We start from the raw sequence: 26,107 nt of genomic DNA, 5'->3' as shown, positions 1-26,107 counted from the left end.
GCCGCGGCCCCACCCCAGGCCCCGCCCCGCCCCCTCGCTGCCGCCAGGTGGACCGACCGCAGAGGCCGCAGAGCTCCAGCTCCGCGGGGAGAGCGGGGTCTAGCTTCCTCTGTACTTTGTGCTTGCTTTATTTTCATTTCTTTTCTTGGATTCTTTTTTATTAATTGCTTGATTTTAATTTTTATGTATATACCTTATATATGACTTATTTTTGTTTACTTTCATTGTACTTTGATTTTCTTTCTTATTTTGGAATTTAGATTCTTTTAACAAGCAGGCCAAAACACACACAGGATCTAGTGGGTTTTTTGGGGGGAGGTGGCGGTTGCCGTTGTTGTTATTGTTGTTTTTCTTTTTTTCCTTCTTTTTGGATAAAATAATGAGATGGAGAAATTCACCTCCAAAATAACCTCCTGGTACTCACAGCTAGGAAGTTCATCAGTACATATATATGATGTCTGACTAGAGTTTAAAACAATGATTATAAAGATAGCAGCTGGGCTGGGAAAAGACCACAGAAGAAAACTCGAGAATCCCTTACTGTAGAAATAAAAGAACTAAAATCTAGTCAGGCCAACGTTAAAAATGCTATAACTGAGATGCAGTCCCAAGTGGAAGCCTTAAAAACAAGAAAGGTTATGGACCATAGAGGCAGACGTGGGGAACTCAGCCACTTATTAAAACAATAACATCCATATCATAGGAGACTCAGAAGATGAGGAGAGAGAAAAAGGGGCAGAAGTTTTATTTGAACAAATTATGTAAACTTCTTTTTTTTTAAACTTATTTATGATAGTCACAGAGAGAGAGAGAGGCAGAGACACAGGCAGAGGGAGAAGCAGGCTCCATGCAGGGAGCCCGACGTGGGACTCGATCCCAGGTCTCCAGGATCACGCCCTGGGCTAAAGGCAGGTGCTAAACCGCTGCGCCACCCAGGGATCCCTATGTAAACTTCTCTAACCTGAGGAAGGACACAGACACTGAAAACGAGAGCACAGAGAACTCCCACTAAATTCAACAGAAGCCGACCATCACCAAGGCACATCGTAGTCAAATTCACAAAATACACAGACAAGGAAAGAATCTTGAAGGCGGCGGAGGAGGCGGGGTTTGTGGGGGGAGGGAGTCCTTAACCTACAAGGGAGGATGAATCGAGTTTGCAGCAGATCTGTCCACACAGACTTGGCAGCCCAGAAAGGAGTGGAAGGAAATATTCAATATACTGAATGGGAATAGTATGCAGCCAAGAATTCTTTCTTCAGCAAGGCTGTCATTCAGGATGGAAGGAGAGATAAGGAGTTTCCCAGACAGGCAAAAAATAAAGGAGTTCATGACCCCTAAACCAGTCCGGCAAGAAATTTTAAGGGGGACTCTTGTAGTGGGGGAAAAAAAGAGACCAAAACCAACAAACACTAGAAAGGACCAGAGAACATTGCCAGAAACACCAACTCTACCGGTAACACAAAGGCACTAAATTCATCTGTTTCGATAATCACTCTGAATGCAGATGGAATGAATGCTCCAATCAAAAGATATAGGATATCAGAGTGGATTAAAAAAACAAGATCCAGGATGCCTGGGTGGCTCAGGGGTTGAGCCTCTGCCTGCGGCTCAGGGTGTGATCCTGGAGTCTGGGATCGAGTCCCACGTCAGGCTCCTGGTGGGGAGCCTGCTTCTCTCTCTGCCTAGGTTTCTGCCTCTCTCTCTCTCCTCTCTCTCTTTCATGAATAAATACAATCTTTAAAAAAAACCAAACCAAGATCCATGTATATGCTGCCTACCAATGCTCACCTTAGACCTATAGATACCAGCAGATTGAAAGTCAGGGGATGGAAAATCATCTATCACGCTAATGGACATCAAAAGAAAGCTGGAGGACCCATACTTCTATCAGACAAACTAGATTTGAAACCAAACACTGGGGACACCTGGTGGCTCAGTGGTTGAGCACTTGCCTTTGGCTCAGGGTGTGATTCTGGGGTCCCAGGATCGAGTCCCACATCGGCCTTCCCTTGGGGAGCCTGCCTCTCCCTCTGCCTATGTTTCTGCCTCTGCTTCTCTCTGTATATCTCTCATGAATAAATAAATAAATAAAATCTTTAAGTTAAAAAAAGAAAGAACAAATACTATAGGAAGAGATGAAGAAGGGCATTATTTCATAATTAAGAAGACTATCAATCTCTATCTGATTATCAGATCAAACAACTGTAAATATTTATGCCACTAACCTAAATATAGAAACCAATTAACAACAAACATACAGAAACTCACTGATAATAATACAACGACAGGGGATTTTAACACCCACTTACGATCATCGACGCAAAAATCAACAGAGGAACAATGGCCTTGACTCTCTGGACCAGAGGGACTCAACAGATAGAGTCAGAACATTTCATCCTAAAGCAGCAGAATACACATTCGTTTCAAGTGCACATGGGACACTCTCCAGAACAGATCACATCATGGGCCACAAATCAGCCCTCAACAGGTACAAGAAGATTGAGATCATACCACACACATTTTCAGACCACGACACTATTGGTCTCAAAGTCAAGAGCAAGAAAAAATTTGGACAGACCAAAAATACGTGGAGATTATGAACATCCTACTAGAGAATGAACGGAGCAACCAGGAAATTAAAGAGGAAATTTAGAAAATATATAGAAACAAATGAAAATGAAAACATGTTTCTCCAAACCTCTGGGATGCAGCAAAGGCAGTCCTAAGAGGGAAGTACATAGCAATACAGGCCTACCTCAGGAAACAAGAAGTCTCCAATATGGAACCTAACCCTACACCTAAGGGAGCTGAAAAAGGACAGCAACAAAGCCTAAAGCCTGCAGCAGAAAGGAAATAATAAAGATGAGAGCAGAAATAGACAATACAGAAACAAAAAAAAAAAAACAGTAGAATGGAATAGCGAAACTAAGAGGCGGTTCTTCAAAATACTTAACCAAATGGATCAAGCCCTAGCCAGCCTCATCAACAAGAAAAGAGAAAGGACCCTCTCTAAATAAAAATCATAAATGAGAGAGGAGATATCACAATCAACACCAAAAAAATAAGACAATTATAAGGGAATACTATGAAAGATTATACACTAACAAACTGGGAGACCTGGAAGAAATGGACAAATCCCTAGAAATGTGCAAATGAGCAGAACTGAAATAGGAAGAAATAGAAAATGTGAACAGACCCATAACTAGCAAAGGAATTGAATCAGCAAGGCACCTGGGTGCCTCGGTGGTTGAGCGTCTGCTTTGGCTCAGGTCAGGATCCCAGGGTCCTGGGGGATTGAGCCCCACATCAGGCTCCCCGCATGGAGGAGCCTGCCTGCCTGCCTATACCTCTGCCTCTCTCTCTGTGTCTCTCATTAATAAATAAATAAAATATTTTTAAAAAGAAAAAAGATGAGAAAAGACCCAAATAAAATCACAAATGAGAAAAAAATAAAATAAAATAAAATCACAAATGAGAGAAAAACAACAACCAACACCACAGAAATACAAACAATTATAAGAGAACATTATGAAAAATTATATGCCAGCAACTTAGGAAATCTGGAAGAAATAGATCAATTCCTAGAAATAGATAACATAGCAAAAATGAAAAAGGAAGAAATAAGAAACTGGAACAGACAGGTAACCAGCAAAGAAATTGAATCGGCAATCAAAAATCTCCCAACAAACAAAGTCCAGGACCCGATGGCCTTCCCGGGGCAATTCCACCGAACATCTAAAGAAGAGTTAATGTCCATTCTTCTCAAATTATGCCCCTCCCAAAATAAAAAAGAAAAGGAAGGAAAACTTTCAAATTCATTCTATGAGGCCAGCATTACCCTGATACCAAAACCAGATAAAGACCCCACTACAAAGAGAGAGAGAGAGAGAGAGAGAACTAAAGGCCAATATCCCTAATTAACAAAGATCAAAAACTCTCAATAAAGAACTAGCACAGTGAATCCAACAATACATTAAATAAATTATTCACCATGATCAAGTGGGAGTTATTCCTGGGTTGCCAAGATGGTTCAATATTAACAAGTCAATCACTGCGATACACCACATTATTAAAAAAAAAAAAAAGGATAAGAACCAAGTGACCATTTCAACAAATGCAGAAAAAGCACTGACAAAACACAACATCCAGTCATGGTGAAAACCCTCAAAAAATTAAGTTTAGAGGGGATGTACCTCAACATAATAAAAACCTTAGATGAAAAACCCAGAATATCATCCTCAACAAGGAAACCCCAAGAACTTTTCCTCTACAGTCAGGACCAAGACAGGGATGTCCACCCTCATCACTCTGACTCAACACAGCCCGGAAGTCCTAGCCAGCAATCAGACAAGAAAAAGAAATAAAAGGCATCCAAATCAGCTAGGAAGATGTCAAGCTGTCACTATTTGATGATGAATGATTTTCTGTATAGAAAACCCAAAAATCTCCATGAAAAAACTGCTGAAACTGATAATTTCAGTAAAATCACAGGATACAAAGTGAACTTGCAGAAATCTGTTGCATTTCTATGCAACAATAATGAGGCAGCAGGAAGAGAAATTGAGGACTCAATCCCATGTGTACTAGCACCAAAAACAATAAGATACGTAGGATTAAGCCTAACCAAAGAGGTGAATGCTCTGCTGTAAATCCTATAGCACTGATGAAAGAAACTGAAGATGACAGAAATAAATAGAAAGGCATTTCATGCTCGTAGATTGGAAGAACAAATATTGTTAGGAAGGCTAGACCACTCAAAGCAGTGTACACATTTACCGCGATCCCCATCCACATAGCAATGGCATTGTTCACAGAGCTGGAACAAATGATCCTAAAGTTTGTATAGAACCACAGAAGATTGAAAATAGCCAAAGCGGTGTTGAAAATAAAACAAAGCTGGGGTTTCAGACCTCAAGTTATATTACAGAGTTCTAGGGATGCAAAGAGTATGGGGCGGGCACCAGAAGTAGACCCGTAAATCAATAGAACAGAATGGAAAACCGAAACGATACAAAGCTGTACCTCTGTGATCAGTTAATCTGCAAGGAAGCGGGAGAGAATATCCCGGGTGGGAGACAGTCTCTCAACCGACGGTGTTGGGACAACTAGGCGGCCACGTGCGGAAGAATGCACAGGGCCACTTTCTTCCAGAACCTGCTTTTTCTTACTTGTATAAAATAAATAGTATGGGGGTCCCTGAGTGGCTCAGCGGTTGAGCTCCTGCCTTGGCCCGGGGCGTGGTCCTGGGGTCCCAGGATCAAGTCCCACAGCGGGCTCCCAGAATGGAGCCTGCTTCTCCCTCTGCCTGTGTCTCTGCCTCTCTCTGTCTGTCTATCATGCATGCATGAATGAATGAATGAATAAATATATAATAAAAATAAATAAATAAATAAATAAATAAATAGTGAGAAAGGTGTTGGTCCAGTAAAAGAAAACAAATCAGCTCAGCAGTATGAGAACAGCATGGGTAACTTTGTTTTCAGAGAGCATGACGAAGACCGGATGGTACTGCGAACATTCTGAGACACTTTGTGGTGTCTGTACAGGATGTTCACCACGTAGATATTAGTACATGTCATCAGGGAGAGAAGGGACAAATCTCCAACGAATACCATGCTTAGAAATATTGATGATATCTCGCAATCATCGCATTGTTTTTACAATAAGCCATCTGATACCCAAGTCTATCATCGGTGGTATTCCTGTTGGCCACAGTTTGTAAAATGACCACAGAATAGATCTGGATGTTGATCATCCAGAAGAAGAGTAAAGAGGGTTGAATGAATGTAGAGATTCTGTATTTGAGCCAGGCCCATTTATGACTACTTGGAGTAATAGTCACTGCCTGAAACGTACTCTGGAGGGTGGTTGTGCACAGAGAAATACTGCGGGTAACTCTGAATATAGAGCATTGTTTTACATCGAATATCGCCCATCTCCAGCCTAATTCCAAAGGATGCCATTATATTTGGAATGCCTCTGAATATGAGCACCAGGGCATTAGCCAAAATTAAGTGGGCAAGAACCACATCTACAGGATTATTATGAGGAAGAGTTAAGGAGCTGTACATATATAATGCAAATAATAAAGAATTCCCCATGAAACCAATACAAGTTTGAAAGATAAAGATCCCCAAAATTATGTCCCTGCAAATTATTGTCTTTTAGTCTCTCCTAGATCTTCAAACCACATCCAGCACATCCCATAGACAAATACTTTGATTGTGAATGTAAATATTAAAGGTAATTGAGACTGAGAGGTAAGCTATCAAGTTTCAGGGAGTCTTCCTGCAGAATCGGCAGCTATACAGCTGTACCAAACCAAGGGACCATCGAGATTCTTAAAGATCAGAACTGTCAAGGAACAGAATTCAGTGTTTATGAAGACAGAGTATCATATGATCTGTGACAATTAATAAATGTAAACTTTGTTTAAAATGAAGTCAGGGGGCCAAAGGAGAGAGCTCTAACACCTTACCGTTCTACATCAATTACAAATCCAACAGGAAAAGAAGCACCCTATAACCTCGCCACTTTAGCCACTCCTTTACTAACCCAGCAGGAAGAAGGGCGGTCTCCTCCGCCCAGGCAACAACAGCCCAGCCAGTGAGAGACTCTGGCCAATTCTATTGGCCTATTTTTATTTTTATATATTCTGATATATAAATATATTTGATATATATATATATATCAAATATATTTGATATATAAATATATTTTTATATATTCTGATATATAAATATATATATATTCTGATATAAATATATATTTTATATATTCTATATATTATATAGACTATTTTTATATATTCTGAGATAGTTTCATTTCAAAAAATTCAATTCTTAATATATATATATATATATATATATTTTCAGTATTCCTGTCTTTCTATGCACATTGAATACCAGTAGCATCTGTGCAATAATATTCTTCCCAAAAGCTTACTGTATTACATAGCTCTTTTTTACAGATTGTATTACTGTAGCATATATAAACATGTCACACAGATTCTGCTAGACAAAACCTATTTCACACTAGTTATATTTTGTCATGTTTGTTATAAGGTTGACTAATTTCAGACACATTTTATATATATATATATATATATATATATATATATATATATAGTCAAATGCAGAATATCAAAACCCACAGCCAAGTTATAGATTACTTCCATCATATTCTAAATCTTTTACCTTCAGCAAGTGGACCCAGTGATCTGCTAAAAGTGGAAAACTTGGACTTACTGTAATCTCACTCCATATTCAGTTCAAAGACACTGACTGGCATGTGTCTTATGGGGCCTACCTATGTGTCTCAGGACTCGCTTAGCCCTCTACTTGAGCATTTTCTGAAATCACTGGTCAAGACTGGAGATGCCACAGACAGACCAAGAATAAGAGGAGGCTTATTACCTACATAATGAGGCTCTGGGGAGAGCAGGGCAAGCCCCCGGAGATGATCCAAACATGGCTAGGGAATGAATGAATGTAAAGGAAGCTGGTCAGATTTCTTTTTTATTATTGTTGCAGTTACAGGTGTGGCTGGGGGAATGGCTTGTACATGGCTTGTACCCCCCAGCAGGGGGTTGCATGCTTTGAATCTCCTGCTGGTGCAAAAGGAGAGAGACCTTGGGATTTCTTATCACTTTGCCCTGAGTTGAGGCACAGGGGGAAGAATGAGGAGGGAAGCCTAAAAGCTGACAGCCAAAATAAAAAAAAAAAATAGAGTCAGATATTATTACAACTACCCACCCATGACAATAGCTACAATTTTACAAGTGACAACACCAAATATTGACAAGGATGCAGACAACTTACCACTTGTATACATCAAGTTATAATATAAAATCTTACAATCACTCCTGAAAAAGAGTTTAGCAGTTTCTTTAAAAAATACTTCGCATACAATTACCACATAATTCAGCAGTAGCACTCCTGAGAATTTATCCCAGAGAAGTGAAAAATTGTTTTCACATAAAAACCTGTATACTATTATTGTAGATAACATTATCTACAATAGCCAAATAATTATGGAAACAGCCCAAATGTCCATCAACTGCTGACTGCATAAAGAAGATGTGGGATATATATATATATATATATATATATATATATATATATATATATCACAGAATATTATTCAGCCATGAAAAAGAGCAAAATATCGCCATTTGCAAGGACATGGATGGAGCTAGAGAGTATTATGCTAAAGAAAGGAGTCGATCAGAGAAAGACAAATACCATACAATTTCACTTATATATAGAATTTAGGAAACAAAACAAATGAGCAAAGAGAAAAAGAAGAAAGAGGCAAACCAAGAAAAAGACTCTTAACTATAGAGAACAAACTGATGATTACCAGAGGGGAAGTGGGTGGGGGGATGGGTAGAATAAGTGATGGGGATTACAGAGGGCACTTGTGATGAGCACGGGGTGTTGCATGGAATTGTTGAACCACTACGTCATACACCTGAATCTGATATTATACTGTATGTTAACTAACCGGAATCTAAATTAAGACTTAAAAAGAAAACTAGACAACAACAGAAAAAAACTAGAGGCCTTGATCACATGGACTCAAAAGTCCCAAGCTACAAATTGAATCCAACAATATATAATAAAAGGGGGAAACCATCATAATGAAGTTGGGTTCACTCCTGGGATGAAAGTTTTGGTCTACATTTCAACATCAGTCAAGATAAACCACATACAAACAACATAAGGAAAATTAAATGACTATCTCTATAGATGCAAAAAAACTATTTGATGAAATTCAGTGTCCATTCATAATAAAAAACTGTCAGGAGAGTAGAAATAGAAGGTAAGTCCCTCAACTCAACAAAAGAAAGCATACAGCTAACATATTTCATGGTACTGGATGTTTCCTCCTACTATAGTTTTTTTTAATATCAGCTATACTTTTCATGTTGAATAACTGTATATTCCCACATAGTTGTAATAAATAATATAGAGAGATCCCATGTACGCCATACCCAATGTCCCCAATGACATCTTCCAAATATATAGTATAATACCACAGACAGGATGTTGACATTGATACAGTCAAGGTACAGACCATTTAATCAAAGCAAGGCCACCTCATGTTATCCTTTTATAGACATACCCTCTCCCCTTTCACCCCTTCTCTCCCCTTAACTCCTAACAGCCACTAGCCTCTTCTTCATTTCTATATTTTGTCATTGCAGGAATATAACACAAATATAATCAGAGTATGTAACCTTTTGGGACTGGCTTTCTTCTTCCCTGATTCATAGAATTTGCTGTGTATATCAATACTCTGCTCTTTTATTTGTAGAAAATATTCTGTTATACGGATGTACCAAAGTTTATTTAAGCTATTCACCTATTGAAAGATGTTTGTGTTGTTTCCAATTTGTATGAAGGATTCTGCTATTAACATTAGCATACAGATTTTTAAAAATTTCTTTTCTGTTTTGCTTCTACACATAAATTTATTATTACTTTTTAAAGCTTTTATTTATATCCAGTTAGTTAACATACAGTGCAATATTAGTTTCAGTGTACAATACAGTGATTCAACACTTCCATGCAACACCTGATGATCATGACAAGTGCACTCCCTAATTCCCATCACCCATCCCACCGCCACTGCCCCTCTAGTAACCACCAGTGTGCTAACCAAGTACATTCACCATGAGGAGCACTGAGTAATGATGTATAGGATTGTTGAATCACTACATTGTACACCTGAAACTAGCATAACACTAAATATTAACTATACAATGATACTGAAATTAAAATTAAAAACAAATTTTTAAAAAGTCTTGTTTCTCAGTTTGCCTCTCTCTTTTCTTTCCCCTTTGTTCATTTGTTTTGTTTCCTAAATTCCGCATATGAGTGAAATCATATAGTATTTGTCTTTCTCTGATTGACTTATTTCACTTAGCATAATCCTCTCTTAGCTCTATCCATGTTACTGCAAGTGGCAATATTTAATTTTTTATGGCTAAGTAATATTCCATTCTGTGTGTGTGTGTGTGTACTGCACCTTCTTTATCCACCCCTCGTTCAATGGACACTCGGACTGTAGATTGCAAGGTAGTTATATTTTAAATTTTTTGAGGTTAGACCACTTTCTTACACCATACACAAAAATAAATTCAAAATGGATTAAAGACCTAAATGTAAGACATGAAAACATAAAAATCCTAGTGGAGAGCACAGGCAGTAACCTCTTTGACTTCACCCAGAGCAACTTCTTTTTATATATATCTCCTGAGGCCAGGGGGAAAAAAAAGAAACATAAATTATTGAGACACCATCAAAATAAAAAGCTTCTGCAGTGAAGGAAGCAAAGAAACTGAAGGGCAATCTACAGAATGGGAGAAGATATTTGCAAATTACACATACAACAAAGGATTAGTATCCAAAATATATAAAGAACTTATCAAACTCAACACCCCAAAAATGAATAATCCAATTAAAAATGGGCAGAAGATATGAACAGACATTTTTACAAAGAAGATATACAGATGGCTAACAGACACATGAAAACATTTTCAACATCACTTATTGTCAGGAAAATGCAAATCAAAATCACAATGAGCTATCACCTTACACCTGTCAGAATGGCTAAAATCAACAGCACAAGAAACAACAGGTGTTGGTGAGGATGTGAGAAAGGGGAACCCTCGTGCACTGTTGGTGGGAATGCAAGCTGGTGCAGCCACTCTTGAAAACAGTATGGAGGTTTTTCTGGTCTGTTTTGGCATTAGAGTAAAGCTGGTCTTAAAAAGTGAGCTGGATTAAAAAAAAAAAAAAAAAAAAAAAAAAGTGAGCTGGATTATGCTAAGTAAAATAAGTCAGTCAGAGAAAGACAAATACCATATGCCTTGATGTGAAGAGCGCTGGGTGTTGTATATTGAGGTGTTGGATCACTAGGTTGTACCCCTGAAACTAAAATTACACTCTTTTAAATGCATTGGAATTTGTAAAGTGAAATGAAATGGGAAAAAAAAGTGAGTTAGAGGTGTTCCTGTCTCTTCCATTTTGTGGAGGAGATTATGCATAATTAGTAGTATTATATAAGCATACTGGGGGCTTTAAGCCAACACCTCAATTGTTAAAATAGATATAGGGCTACTGAGGTTATCTGCTTCTTCTTGAATGACTGTTGGTAGTTTGTCTTTAAAGTAATTGGTCCAGGGGGATCCCTGGGTGGCTCAGTGGTTTAGCGCCTGCCTTCGGCCCAGGGTGTGATCCTGGGGTCCCGGGATTGAGTCCCACATTGGGCTCCCTGCATGGAGCCTGCTTCTCCCTCTGCCTGTGTCTCTGCCTCTCTCTCTCTCTGTGTGTGTCTCTCATGAATAAATAAATAAAACTCTTTTAAAAATAAATAAATAAAGATTGTTTCTCTTTAAAATATATATATATATATAAATAAAGTAATTGGTCCATTTCACCACTTTCGTACACCATACAGAAAAATAAATTCAAAATGGATGAAAGACCTAAATGTAAGCCAAGAAGCCATCAAAATCCCAGAAGAGAACACAGGCAGTAACATTGTTGCCTTAGGCTGCAGCAACTTCTTACTAGACATATCTCCAGAGGCAAGGAAACAAAAGCAAAAGTGAATTGTTGGGACTTCATCAAAATAAAAAGCTTCTATACAGCAAAGGAAACAATCAACAAAACTAAAAGGGAGCCTACAGAATCTGAGAAGATTATTTGCAAATGAGTATTTCATAAAGGGTTAGTATCCAAGATCTATAAAGAACTTGACCAAACTCAACACCCAGAAAACAAATAATCCAGTTTAAAAATGGACAGAAGACATGTATAGACATTTCTCCAAAGAAGACAAGCAAATGGCCAACAGACACGTGAAAAGATGCTCAACATCACTCATCATAAGGGAAATACAAATCAAAACCACAATGATATCTCTCCTCACACCAGTGAGAACGGCTAAAATCAACAACACAAGAAACAACAGATGTTGGCAAGGATGTGGAGAAAGGAGAACCCTCTTGCCCTGGTAGTGGGAATGCGAACTGATGCAGTCACTCTAGAAAATAGTATGGAGGTTCCTCAAAAAAGTTAAAAATAGAGCTACCCTATGATCCAGAAAATTGCACTAGGTATTCACCCACAGGATACAAAAATACTGATTTAAAGGGGCACATGCACCTCGATGTTCATGGCAGCAATGTCCACAATAGCCAAAATAAGGGAAGGGCCCAGATGTCCATCGACAATGAATGGATGAAGAGGACAGCATATTACTCGGCCATAGGAAAAAAAAAATGAAATCTTGCCATTTGCAACAATGTGGCTAGAACTCGGGGGTATTATGCTAAGCAAAATATCAGTCAGAGAACGACAAATACCTTATGACTTCATTCATATGTGGGATTTAAGAAACAAAACTAATGAACATAGGTGAAGGGAAGGAAAACTAAAATAAGATAAAAACTGAGAGGGAGGGGCGCGTGGGTGGCTCAGTTAAGCGACAAACTCGACTTGGGCTCAGGTCATGATCTCAGGGTCATGAAATCAAGCCCTGCGTTGGGCTTTGCACTCAGTGGGGAGTCGGCTTCAGGGTGCTCTCTATCCCTCTACTCTTCCCCCCGCTTGCTCCCTGTCTCTCTCTCTCTCTCTCTCTCTCTCTAAAATAAATAAGTCCTTTAAAAAATGCAGACCAGAATGAAAATCATAAGAGACTCTTAATCGCAGAAAACTGAGGGTCACTGGAGGGGAGGTGGGGGGGGACGGGGTAACTGGGTGATGGACATTAAGGAGGGCACTTGATGTAATGAGTGCTGGGTGTTATATGCAATTGATGAATCACTAAATTCTGCCCCTGAAACTAATAATACACTATATGTTAACTAACTTGAATTTAAATAAAATCTAAAAAATAAAAATAAAATAATTGGTCCATTTCATCTAAGTTACCAGATTTAGATGTTAAAATTGTAGCATTCCATTATTAGTATTTAAATGTCTTTGGAAAAAAATAAATAAATGTCTTTGGGATCTTTAGTTATATTCTCTCTTTCATTCCTCTTATGTCTAATTTGTATCTTCCCTTGTTTTTCTTGGTCAGCCTGTTTAGAGGCTTATCAACTGTATCGATGTTAGGTTTTCTCTCTTATCTACCTGTTTTCACATTCATTGATTGCTGCTCTAATCTTTGGTATTTACTTCCTTATATTTCTTTGTTACTTTCCTCTTCTTTCTCGACTTGTATATGATAGAAACTTAGGTGTGTACTCCCTGGCAGCACAAATGACTTTCCTAAACAATATGCTAGAAGAATTAACCAAATTTGACTTCTTCATACTAATCTTAGTGGTCTTATTTTGGTCTCTTAATTGTCTTTACACCTTTATAGGACCATTGTGCAGCTGCCAACAACATTGCTAAACGTCTTTCATCTTTACATCTCCCACTCTGAGCACAGTCATTGGAAACAATGGCAAACTTTTCTCAAGGACTTTGAGGTGTTGCAATAACGTTTGTCTATGAGGGAAAAAAATCCAATCTTTCTCTTGAACAGGAGGAGGGATGGTGAACTGTGAACTCCCATTCAGCACAAATGACTTGTGCAAACATTGCTCTAAAGGATTTAACCAAACTGTACCTGGCATCCACCTGGACCAGGATGTCGCTAATGGCCCCCAGCCCTCATGCTGACTCTTTGCTCAAGGAAATGCCATGCTGTCAAACCACAGACTGGACATTGTCCGCCTACCTTGCCAACCATCTTTGTTTATTCTCCACTTTCCTCTTTCTGCAATTTTCCATTCCACAAAAGCCCCAGACCCTTTCTTTTCCCCTCTTTTTCCTTTCCCCAGAGTCCTTGTTTCTTCCCTATCTGTTCTCCTTCAAAAACCATGGTCCTCTTTGTTTTACTTGACATTGAGCTCAGTTTACACTGGAGTTTCTCTCTCTTACTGTAGTAGTCAGAAAAAAGTCCATTTTAAGTGTTTAGCTCTGTTTTTCTTTAATATAAGTTACTGATTTTTAAAATCTTTCTTCTTGGGATGCCTGGGTGGCTCAGTGGTTGAGCGTTTGCCTTTGGCTCAGGGCGTCCTCCCAGACTCCCAGAATCAAGTCCCACATGGGGCTCCCTGCATGGAGCCTGCTTCTCCCTCTACCTATGTCTCTTGCCTCTCTCTCTCTCTCTCTCTCTGTCTCTTGTGAATAAATAAATAAAATCTTAAAAGATAAATAAAATAAAATAAACTCTTTCTTCTTTTACAATATATGAAATTAACACTCTAAATTTCCAAGTAAGCAAATCCTATAAATCCTGCTGAAGCCCATTAATCTTGATGTTTTATTTTTATTTTCATTTTTTCGTCAACAGATGAATGGTTAAAGAAGATGTGGTGTGTGTGTGTGTGTGTGTGTGTGTGTGTGTAATGAAATATGACTCAGCCATCGAAAAGAATGAAATCTTGCCATTCACAATGATGTGGATGGAACTAGAGAGTAGTATGCTAAGCAAGATAGGAATACCATATGATTTCACTCATTAGTGGAATTTAAGAAATAAAACAGATGAACATAGAGAAGGGAAGGAAAAATAAAATAAGATGGAAACAGAGAGGGAAGCAACCCATAAAAGACTCTTAACTATAGGAAACAAACTGAGAGCTGCTGGAGAGGAGGTGTGGGGGGATGGGGTAACTGGGTGATGGGCATTAAGGAAGACACTCAATATAATGAGCACTGGGTGTTACACACAACTAATGAATCACTAAACTCTACTTCTGAAACTAATAATAGAGGTTACATTAATTAATTTGAATTTTAAAATGTTTAAAAACATTTTTTCAAAATATTAAAGAATTTCTTTTGAGACTTCTTCTCTGACCCGTGGACTGATTAGAAGTGCCTGCTGTGCCTGGTGCCTGGTGTGCTCACCAGGAGTGCCTGGCGGTTCAGTCAGCTAAGCATCTGATTCTTGATTTCAGCTCAGGTCATGATCTCAGGGTCATGAGATCGAGCCCCCCATCAGCCTCCACACTCCACACAGAGTCTGCTTGAGATTCTCTCCCCTGCCCCTCCCCCTGCTCATGCTGTCTCACTCTCTCTCAAATAAATAAATGAAATCTTTTTTATTTAGTGTGTTGTTCAATTTATTTTTAAAGTTTTTATTTAAATTCCAGTTAGTTAACATACAGTGTAATAGTAGTTTCAGGTGTACAACACAGTGACTCAACACCTCCATACAACACCCAGTGCATCTCCTGACAAGTGCACTCCTTAATCCTCATTATGTATTTCACCCATCCCCTTAGCCGCCTCCCCTCTAGTAACCATCACTTTGTTCTCTATAGTTAAGAGTCCGTTTCCTGGCTTACCGACTCTCTTTTTGTTCCCGTTTGTTTGTTTTGCTTCTTAAATTCCACATATGAGTGAAATCATATGGTATTTGTCTTTCTCTGACTTATCTTGCTTAGCATAGTCCTGTCTAGTTCCACCCATGTCATTGTGACTGGCAAGATTTCATTCTTTTCCTATGGCAAGTAATATATCTATATCTGTCTATCTATCTGGGTAGCTATGCCACTTCTTCTTTATCTATTCATCAGTTAATGTACACTTGGGCTGTTTCCATATTTTGGCCATTGTAGATAATGCTGCTGTAAGCGTCGGGTGCATGTGTCTCTTTGAATCAGTATTTTTGTATCCTCTGGGTAAATAACTAGTAGTGCAATTGCTGGGTTGTAGTTCTAGTCTTATCTTTTTGAGGAACCACAACTGGATGCCCCAGTTTGTATTCTCGCCAAAAGTACAAGAGAATTCCCCTTATCTTCACATCCTCACCAACACCTAGTGTTCTTGATGTTAGCCATTCTGACAGGTTTGAGGTAATATTGTAGTTTTGATTTGTATTTCCCTAAAGACCAGTGATGTGGAGCATCTTTTCATGTGTCTGTTGGCCAACTGCATGTCTTCTTTGGAAAAATATCTATTGAGGAAAATCTGACAGCTTTTCCTCTACAGACAGGAATGTGACAGGGATGCCCATTCTCACCACTGTTATTTAACATATTACTGGAAGTCCTAGCCACAGCAATCAGACAACAAAAAGAAATAAAAGGCATTCAAATCAGCAAAGAAGAAGTAAAACTTTCACTATTTGCAGATGACATGACACTCTCTATAAAATCCTGAAAGACTATACCAAAAATTGCTAGAACTGATATACAAATTCAGTAAAGTCACAGAACAAAAATCAATATTCAGGGGCAGCCCAGGTGGCTCAGCGGTTTAGCACCACCTTCAGCCCTGGGCGTGGTCCTGGAGACTCGGGATCGAGACCTGGGATCGAGACCCGGGATCGAGTCCCACGTCAGGCTCTCTGCAAGGGGCCTGCTTCTCCCTTTGCCTGTGTCTCTGACTCTCTCTCTCTCTCTCAAGAATAAGTAAATAAAATCTTTATTAAAAAATCAATATTCAGAAATCTGTTGCATTTCTACACACTAATAATGAAGCAGCGGAAAGAGAAATTAAGGGGAAAATCCCATTCACAATCACACTCCAAATAAGATACCTACAAATAAACCTAACCAAAGACGTGAAAGACTCGTACTCTGAAAATTATAAAACGCTGATAAAAGAAATTGAAGATGACACAAAGAAATGGAAAGGCATTTCACGCTCAGGGATTGGAAAACAAATATTGTTGAAATGTCTATAGTACTCAAAGCAATCTACACATTTAATGCAATCCCTATCAAAATACCAACACCATTTCAAATAGAGCTAGAACAAACAATCCTACATTTTTTTAATCCTACATTTTTTTTAAAAAGATTTTGTTTATTTATTCATGAGGCACACACAGAGAGAGAGGCAGAGACACAGGCAGAGAGAGAAATAGGCTCCCTGCAGGGAGCCTGATATGGGACTTAATCCCAGGACCCTGGGATCATGACTTGAGCCACTGAGCCACCCACGTGCCCCAATCCTAAAATTATTATGGATTACAAAAGACACCAAATAGCAAAGCAACATTGGGGAAAAAAAAGAAAGCAAAGCTGGAAGCATCATAATTCCAGACTTTAAGTTATAATACGAATTTGTAGTGATCAAGGCAGTATGGTACTGGCACAAAGACAGACATGAAGAACACAATGAAAACCCACAAGTGAACCCACAACTATATGGTCAGTTAATATTTGACAAGTGATGAGGTATAATATTCGAGCATGCATCCAGATTATTTTGAAATGTACATTGAAATTTCTAAGGCAACAATTTTTTTAAAAAGTGCACACAGAGCATCCACCCAGGTATGCTGTATAGACATAATAGGAATCACGTTCTTGGACTACAATATAATTCAGTTAGAAAGCACTTATAGAATGATAACTTTAAAAAATGTATTTACCTAACACCATATGCAAATGTTACTCAGAATGGATCAAACACCTAAGTGTAATAACTAAGAAATTAAAACTCTAAGAGGAAAGCAGGGCAAAACTTCACATCATTGGGTGCGGTTAAATATGACAAAAAAGGCACAGGCAACAAAAGAAAAAAATAGACAAATGGAACTTTATGAATATTAAAAACTGCTGTATATCAAAAGACACAATCAACAGAGTTGAAAGCAACCCACAAAATGGAAGAAAATATTTGCCAATAACATAGCTGATAAGAGATTAATATCCAGAATATATAGAGAAATCCTACAACTCAACAACCAAAAAACAAACAAGTCAACTAAAAAATGGGCAAAGAGGATCCCTGGGTGGCGCAGCGGTTTGGCGCCTGCCTTTGGCCCAGGGCGCGATCCTGGAGACCCGGGATCGAATCCCACATCGGGCTCCCGGTGCATGGAGCCTGCTTCTCTCTCTGCCTATGTCTCTGCCTCTCTTTCTGTGTGACTATCATGAATGAATAAATAAAATCTTTAAAAAAAAAATGGGCAAAGAACTTGAATAGACGGTTTTCCAAAGAAAATATGCAAAATACCAATGTGCACACACACAAAATTTTCCACATCATTAACCGTTAAGGAAGTGGAACTTAAAACTACAGGATGCCACTTCATACCCATGAGGATGACAACTATCAAAAAAATAATAATAGTAAGTGTTAGTAAAGATGTTAAGAAATTGGAACCCTCGTGCATGTTGGTGGGAATGTAAAATGAATAATATATCCACTGTAGAAAACAGGTTTGCAATTTCTCCAAAAAATTACATATAGAAATAGTATACAATCCAGCAATTTCACTCCTGGGTGTATACAAACCCAAAAGAATTGATGGCGGGTGTGTGTACATCCATGTTTATAGCAGGATTCTGGGGACCCCTGGGTGGCTCAGCGGTTTAGTGCCTGCCTTCGGCCCAGGGCCTGATCCTGGAGACCCGGAATCGAGTCCCACGTCGGGCTCCCTGCATGGAGCCTGCTTCTCCCTCTGCCTGGGTCTCTCTCTCTCTCTCTCTCTCATTACTAAATAAATCAAATCTTTAAAAAATAAATAAATAAATACAGCAGGATTCTTCTTTTTATTTTTTTTAAGATTTTATCATTTATTCATGAGAGACACAGAGAGAGGCAGAGACCCAGGCAAGGGAGAAGCAGGCCCCCTGCGAGGAGCCTGATGCAGGACTCGATCCCGGGACCCCAGGGTCACGCCCTGGGCTGAAGACAGACGCTCCAGCCGGGGGGCCCAGCATTACTCATAATAGCTAAAAATGTGGAAGCAATACAAATGCCCATCAATGGATGAATGGACAAGCAAGATGTGCTTTATCCATACCATGGGCTATTAGTCCATCTTAGAAGGAGGGATATTCTGGCATAAAATACAATATGGATGAATAATGAAGACTAAATGCTAAATGAAATCAGTCACAAAAAGGCAAAACTCTATGTTTCCACTTAAATCAGAAACTTACAGTAGCCATAGTCATAGAGACAAAAAGTAGAATGATGTTTCCAGGCCAGGGGCTGAGAGGATAGAGGAATAGGATGTTATTATTTAATGGGTAGAGAGTTTTAGTTTTACTAGATAGAAAGAGTCGGAGATGGGAGGCACTGATAGGAGAGCATTATGTATGGCTTTTTATTTTATTTATTTATTCATTGAAAGACACACAGAGAGAGAGGCAGAGACACAGGCAGAGGGAGAAGCAGGCTCCATGCAGGGAACCTGACGTGGGACTCGATCCCAGGACTCCAGGATCACGCCCTGGGCGGAAGGCAGGAGCTAAACCACTGAGCCATCCAGGGATTCCCTAGGAGAGCATTATGAATGTATTTAATACCACTGAACTATATGCTTAAAAAATTCTTAAGTTGGTAAATTTTGTGCTATGTTATATATTTTACCAAAATTTTTTAAATAGGAAAAAAATAAAATAGTGACAAATGAAAATGAGGACACAAGATGCTAAAGTATGTGCAAGACAGTGATGCAGCACTCGAAGAGAACTTTATCACTGTAAATGTTCATATTTAAAAGGAAGATAGGAGCCCCTCGGTGGCTCAGAGGGTTAAGTGTCTGCCATCAGCTCAGGTCATTATGGGCTGGAGCCTGTGTTGAGCTCCTGGCTCAGCAGGGAGTCTGCTTCTCCCTTTCCCTCTGCCCATCCCCCTGCTTGTGCTCAGTCTCTCTCTCTCTCAAATAAATACATAAAATCTTTTAAAAAATAATAAAAGGAAGATAGAAGTCAATTCAGTAACATCACTTTGTATCTTAAGGAACGAGAAAAAGAAGAGCTAATTTAACACTAGGGAGCAGAAGAAAAGCAAGAAACAAAACAGAGAAACACCTCAATAAACTTGAGGTTCCTGGGTGGCCCAGTTGGTTAAGCATCTGCCTTCAGCTCAGGTCATGATTCCGTGGTGCTGGGACCAAGCCCCATGTTGGGCTCTCTGCTCTGCGGGGAGTCTGCTTCTCCCTTGCCCTCTGTCCCTCCTCCTGTTCATGTTCTCTCTCTCAAATAAATACATAAAATCTCACTTAAAATACATTCAAAAATTAAAGAAAAACAATAAATTCAATAAAACGAAAAGTTTATTCCTTGCAAAGATTAACAAAACTGACAAACCTTAGCTAGATTAAGAAAAAAGAAATATTCAAAGTACTAAAATCAGAAAAGTAAGTAGGCACATGACTACCAATAACCAAAGATTACCAATAAACACAAAAGATTATACAAGAATATTATGAACAATTTTACACCAACAAACTAGATTACTTAGATGAAATTGACAAGTTCCCGAAAGCATAAAATTTACCAAGACCTACTCAAGAAAACATAAAAAATAAACCTAAACAGCCCTAAAAAAAATAAAGAGGTTGAATTAGTAGTCAAGAACCTCTCCCTTCAAAAGGGTTCATGATCACATGGCTTAGCTAGTGAATTTCCATGAAAATTTTAAATAAAAATTTATCCTAGTGCCTCTCATCATCTTCCAAAGAACAGAATAGGAGGAAATGGTGCCTAATTCACTCTATGAAGTCAGTATTATACTGATATCATAGCCAGACAAAGGCATCACAAGAAAAAAAAAAAAAAGAACAAAATCCCTTATGAACACAGATGCATAATTCCCCAACAAAATACTAGCAAATTGAATCCAGTGTCATATTAAGAGGAGGACAGGGCAGCCCCGGTGGCCCAGCAGTTTAGTGCCGCCTTTAGCCTGGGGCCTGATCCTGGAGTCCCGGGATTGAGTCCCACTTCGGAGCCTGCTTCTCCCTCTGCCTGTGTCTCCGCCTCTCTCTCTCTCTCTCTCTCTCTCTCTCTCTCTCTCTGTATCTTTCATGAATAAATAAATAAAATCTTTAAAAAAAAAAAAAAAGAGGAGGACATACTATGATCAAGCAGAAGTTATCCCAGGAATACAACGGTGGCTCAACATATGAAAACCAAATAAAGTAATACACCACATTAATGGCATAAAGGAAAAATCCGTACAATCATTTCAATGCATTTGGGGGGAAAATCAGCATCCTTTCATGAAAAAAAAAAAACTCAATAATCTAGGAATAGAGGATAACTTCCTCAACATGAGAAAGGGCATATATGAAAATCCCCAAAGTAGCACCAGACTAAATGGTGCCTAAAAGACTGAAAGTTCCCCTCCTAAGATCAAGCACAAGACCAGGATGCCTGCTTTCACTGCTTCCCTTCAATACTATCCTGGAATTGTCAGCCATAGCAATTAGTCGATAAAAAGAAATAAAAGTCTTCAAAATTGGACAGGAAAGAGTAAAACTATCCCCATTCATAAATGGCATGATGCTATATGAAAAAATAATCCTAAAGAATTTACCGGGATCCCTGGGTGGCGCAGCGGTTTGGCGCCTGCCTTTGGCCCAGGGCGCGATCCTGGAGACCCAGGATCGAATCCCATGTCGGGCTCCCAGTGCATGGAGCCTGCTTCTCCCTCTGCCTGTGTCTCTGCCTCTCTCTCTCTCTCTCTCTCTGTGACTATCATAAATAAATAAAAATTAAAAAAAAAAGAATTTACCAAAAAAACCTGTTAAAACCTATATAAATTTGGCAAAGTTTCAGACATAAAATCAACATACAAGATGAAGCTGTATTTCTATACACTAGCAATGAACAATCTGAACATTTTTTAAGGACAAATGACTTTACAATAGCGTTAGAAAAAACATGATACTTAAGAATAATTTTTTTAAAGATTTTATTTATCTATTTGATGGAAAGAGAGCACAAACAGGGGGAGCAGCAGGCAGAGAGAGAGAAGGAGAAGCAGGCTCCTCGCTGAGCAGGGAGCCAGAGGTAGGGCTCAACCCCAGGATCACGACCTGAGCAAAGGCAGACACTTAACCAACTGAGCCACCCAGGCACCCTGATACTTAGGAATAAATTTAAACAATGAGGTAAAATATTTTTACACTAAAAACTAAATACTATAGTAGTAAGAAATTAAAGAAAACACAAATGAATAGAAACACACCCTATGCTCATAAATTGGAAGGCTTAATATTGTTACAATGACAATATTCCCTGAAGCGATCTACAGATTCAATTTAGTCCCAACCAAACTCTCAATGGCCAATCTTGCAGAAATGGAAAAGCCGAGCCTAAAACATCTATGGAATTTCTAAGAACCTCAAATTGCCAAAGCAATCTTAAAAGGACCAAGGTTGGAAGACCTTGGCATACTTCCTGAGTTCAACACTTTCTACAAAGCTAAGTCAAAGCAATGTGACACTGGCACATTTGGAGGTATGGAGGTATAGATGAATGGAATACAGGGTACAGAAATAAAACCCCTATATCTATGAATAAATGATTTTTGACAAGGGTCCTAAGACAATTCAGTAAGGGAAAAACAGTGCCCAGTGTTGGAGAGCTGAATATCTGCATGCAAATGAGTGATACCAGACCCTTATTTTATATCACACACAAAAATGAATGCAAACTAGATCAAAGAATTAAATTTAATAGCTGTAAAACTCTGAGAAGAACCATACAGCAGATGTTCATGTCCTTGAGTCTGTCCATGTATCTTAAATATGATGCCAAAAACATAAAACAACAAAAGAAAAAATAAGTAAACTGGAATTCACACAATCAAAAGTTTTAGTACATCATAGGACACTATCAAGCAAGTGAAGAGGTTTTCCAAAGATTGGGAGAAAGTTATTAGGAAGTAATGTCTCTGATAAGGGTCTAGTATCTGGAATATGTTTTTTTAAAAAAACTGTTTCAATTCAACCGCAAAAAGGCAAACAACTCAACTAAAATGTGAGCAAAAATTTTGGACAGAGAAAGAAGATATTTTAATGGCCAAGAAAACCACGAAAAGCTGTCCAACATCATTATTCATTAAAGAAATGTAAATAAATCAAAACCACAAGGAGACATGAATCCACACTCACTAGGAGTATCATCATCAGAAAGAAGGAAAATAATGACAAGAATGTGGAGAAGTTGGAACTCTCAAACGTTGCTGGTGGAAATGTAGAGTGGTCAGCTGCTGTGGAAAGGAATTCAGTGGTTCCTCCATAAGTTAGACCTATTATGACTATATGATCCGGCGATTGTACTCGTAGGCATACATTTGAGCGGAAATAAGTGTTCAGACAAATACTTGCACACAAACAATTATAGCGTATCCGGTTGCAATAGCTACAACGCGGAAACAACCTACAGGCCCAACAACAGAAGAATGGGTAAGCAAAACGTAGCACACTCGTGTGATGGAATGCTCTTCAGCTGTAAAGAGGAATGGAGTGCTGATCCCCACTGCGACACCGGCAGGCTTTGGAGCGTTATGCCGAGCAAAAGAAGCCAAACAAAAAGCGTCCACGTTGTAGGATTCTATTTTTACGAAAATAAGTGTATGTAGCTATCAATGAAGTGATAGGAGTGGCTGCCAGAGGCTGGGGGTGGGGAGAGAATGAGGATGAACTGCCAACATGGCATGAGGTTTTCATCTGGAATAATGAAAATGTCCCAAAAATAGATAGTAGTGAAGGTCACCTAATATTGTGAATGTACATAATACCACTGAACTGTAGACCTTAAAGTGGTCAAAAATGTAAATTTTATATTATGTGCATTTTATCACAGTAAAAAAAATGAAGAAAAAAGTAGAACTTACCGCAAAGTTGAGACAGATTATCATTCTTGAGAATGTTTCAACGCTTCTAATGGAAATCATAGAGAACAGAATTATATATTTAGTGTGATAAAAAAAAATAACTTCTTTGGTGCCAGGAGCCACCTATGAAACAAATTAGAGGTCCCAGCAGTCAATCGACACCATTTTTTAGGTCCTGATATATGATGAAGTAAAGAAGAGAAGTGGGAAAAGAAGAGTCATTTACAATGATATTAGTTCTTTTCTAGATATGACCTGAGATATTTCTGATATAATGTCCTATAAAATATCATTTTCATGTGCATTGAACACCTAATTGTAAAAACAAACCTATTAAATATTTTAGAATTAACGTAGAGAATATTTTCAAGAGATTAAATCAGATATATTTTTCTTAGATTTTTATTTTTTTTTAAGATTTTATCTATTTTTTCATGAGAGACACAGAGAGAGAAACAGAGACACAGGCAGAAGCAGGCTCCCTGCGGGGAGCCCGATGCGGGACTCGATCCCGGGTCCCCAGGATCACGCCTCGGGCCGAAGACAGTGCTAAACCACTGAGTCACCCAGGCTGCCCAATTTTTCTTAGATTTTTAAAAATCACAAGTGTAAATAAAAATATTTAAAGATTTTACCACACTAAAATTAAGACTATAAAGTGAGTGTGCTAACAAGGCCTAGGGAGGAGGAGCTATTTGCCACTAACATAACTGCAAATTCTGGTGTGCAGAATGTATTTGGGTGTGTGCATTGTATTCAGGCTAGAAGAGGAAATGTTGACTATAAAAGAAACAAAGGAAAGGGGGAGGAAATACAAAAGGACAATAAATGTAATTATGAAAATAGGGTATGGTAGGGAAGATCTTGGAAACAGCAGAAATACTGTGATTATTAGCAGCAAGGGATAGAGTGACAGGGTTGCAGAAGTAGACAAAACAAAGAATGAGAATAATTACATAAAATACTAATTTGTGGAGAAAATGATTAGACATTTCATATCATAGACTAAAAAAAATAAGATATTATAAAATACTAAAACAATGCCTTAAAAACAAGCACATACCCGGCACCAGGGTGGTGCAGTCCATTAAATGTAAAATCCTTGGGTGTGTCAGATCATGATCCAAATCACCCTGAAATCCAACCCTGAATAAATCCACACACTTTGCGGAGTTTGCTTAATAGTTTGTCTCCTACTCCCTCACACCACACTGAATTGCTCACTCCCACAAATAAATGAATATTCAAAAACAAGACAAGAAAAACAACCTAAATAAGATCATAAAAGCCAAGTAAAAGAAGGTCAACAATGCAAGTGGAATGATCTCTTTATCAGACAACCTTCAAAGTATAAAAAAACAGGAAGCAACACATGGCAGAAAGGCAAAAAATTTGTCCTACATACATGGTATATTCCCGCACATATCAAATATATGTCAGTATATAATAAGCTGAAAGTAAATTGAATAAATAAATTGAAATTGTTAAATAAATACAAATGAAGAAATATGGATGACATGACTATACCCTTAACCACACCCCTAACCCTAACACTAAACCGAGGCTTAGCTTCAACCCAACCCTAACCCTAACCCCAACCCCAACTCCAACCTCAGTCCTAAGCCTAAACCTAAACCTAAGCCTAAGCCCAACCCCAACCCCAAACCCAACCCTAACCCTAATCCTAACCCGCGCCCCACTTGGTTGTGATGTGCAAATCTGTGCGGACCTTGTTTCTCCATAACTTGGTCTTGATAGGTTGTGGGTTTCTAGGAACTTACCCATTTCTTGTAGATGAAGCATTTGACTGGTGTGTAATGGTTCATAGTCGACTCTCACAATCATTTTTATTCATGTGTCATCAGGTGTAATATCTCCTCTTTCATTTCTGACTTTGACTTTCATCTTTTTATTTTTTAGTCTAGCTAAAGATTTGTCAATACTGTTGGTCTTTTCTACCACTTTCCTCCTCTCTATTTCATTTATTTCTGCTCCAATCTTTCTTATTTTCTTCCCTCTTCCTTTAGTCTGATTTTTCTTTTCTAGTTCCCTGGGGTGTAGTTTGTTATTAGAGAGTTGTTTTTTTTTAACTCAGACATTTATAAACATCCTTTTTTTTTATTTTTTATTTATTTATGATAGTCACACAGAGAGAGAGAGAGAGAGAGAGAGGCAGAGACACAGGCAGAGGGAGGAGCAGGCTCCATGCACACCGGCAGCCGGACGTGGGATTCGATCCCGGGTCTCCAGGATCGCGCCCTGGGCCAAAGGCAGGCGCCAAACCACTGCGCCACCCAGGGATCCCAAACATCCTTTTTTAATACTGCTTTTGGCACATCTCATAACTCTTGCTATGTTGTATGGTCATGTTTGTTGGTCTCAAGGCATTTTAAATTTCACTTATTTTATTTTATTTTAGATTTTATTTATTTATTCATGAGACACACACAGAGAGAGAGAGAGAGAGAGAGAGAGGCAGAGACACAGACAGAGGG

General features: G+C 38.6%; 1 pseudogene; it reads right to left on the bottom strand.

Annotated features, from left to right (window-relative positions):
• Positions 1-5,400: 5,400 nt before the first annotated feature.
• On the bottom strand, positions 5,401-25,438 carry LOC144291150 (vomeronasal type-1 receptor 1-like; annotated as a pseudogene).
• Positions 25,439-26,107: the final 669 nt, after the last annotated feature.

Source organism: Canis aureus, chromosome 19 (assembly GCF_053574225.1).
Source record: "Canis aureus isolate CA01 chromosome 19, VMU_Caureus_v.1.0, whole genome shotgun sequence".
Lineage (NCBI taxonomy): Eukaryota > Metazoa > Chordata > Mammalia > Carnivora > Canidae > Canis > Canis aureus.
This window is presented reverse-complemented; position numbering and strand designations above follow the sequence as displayed.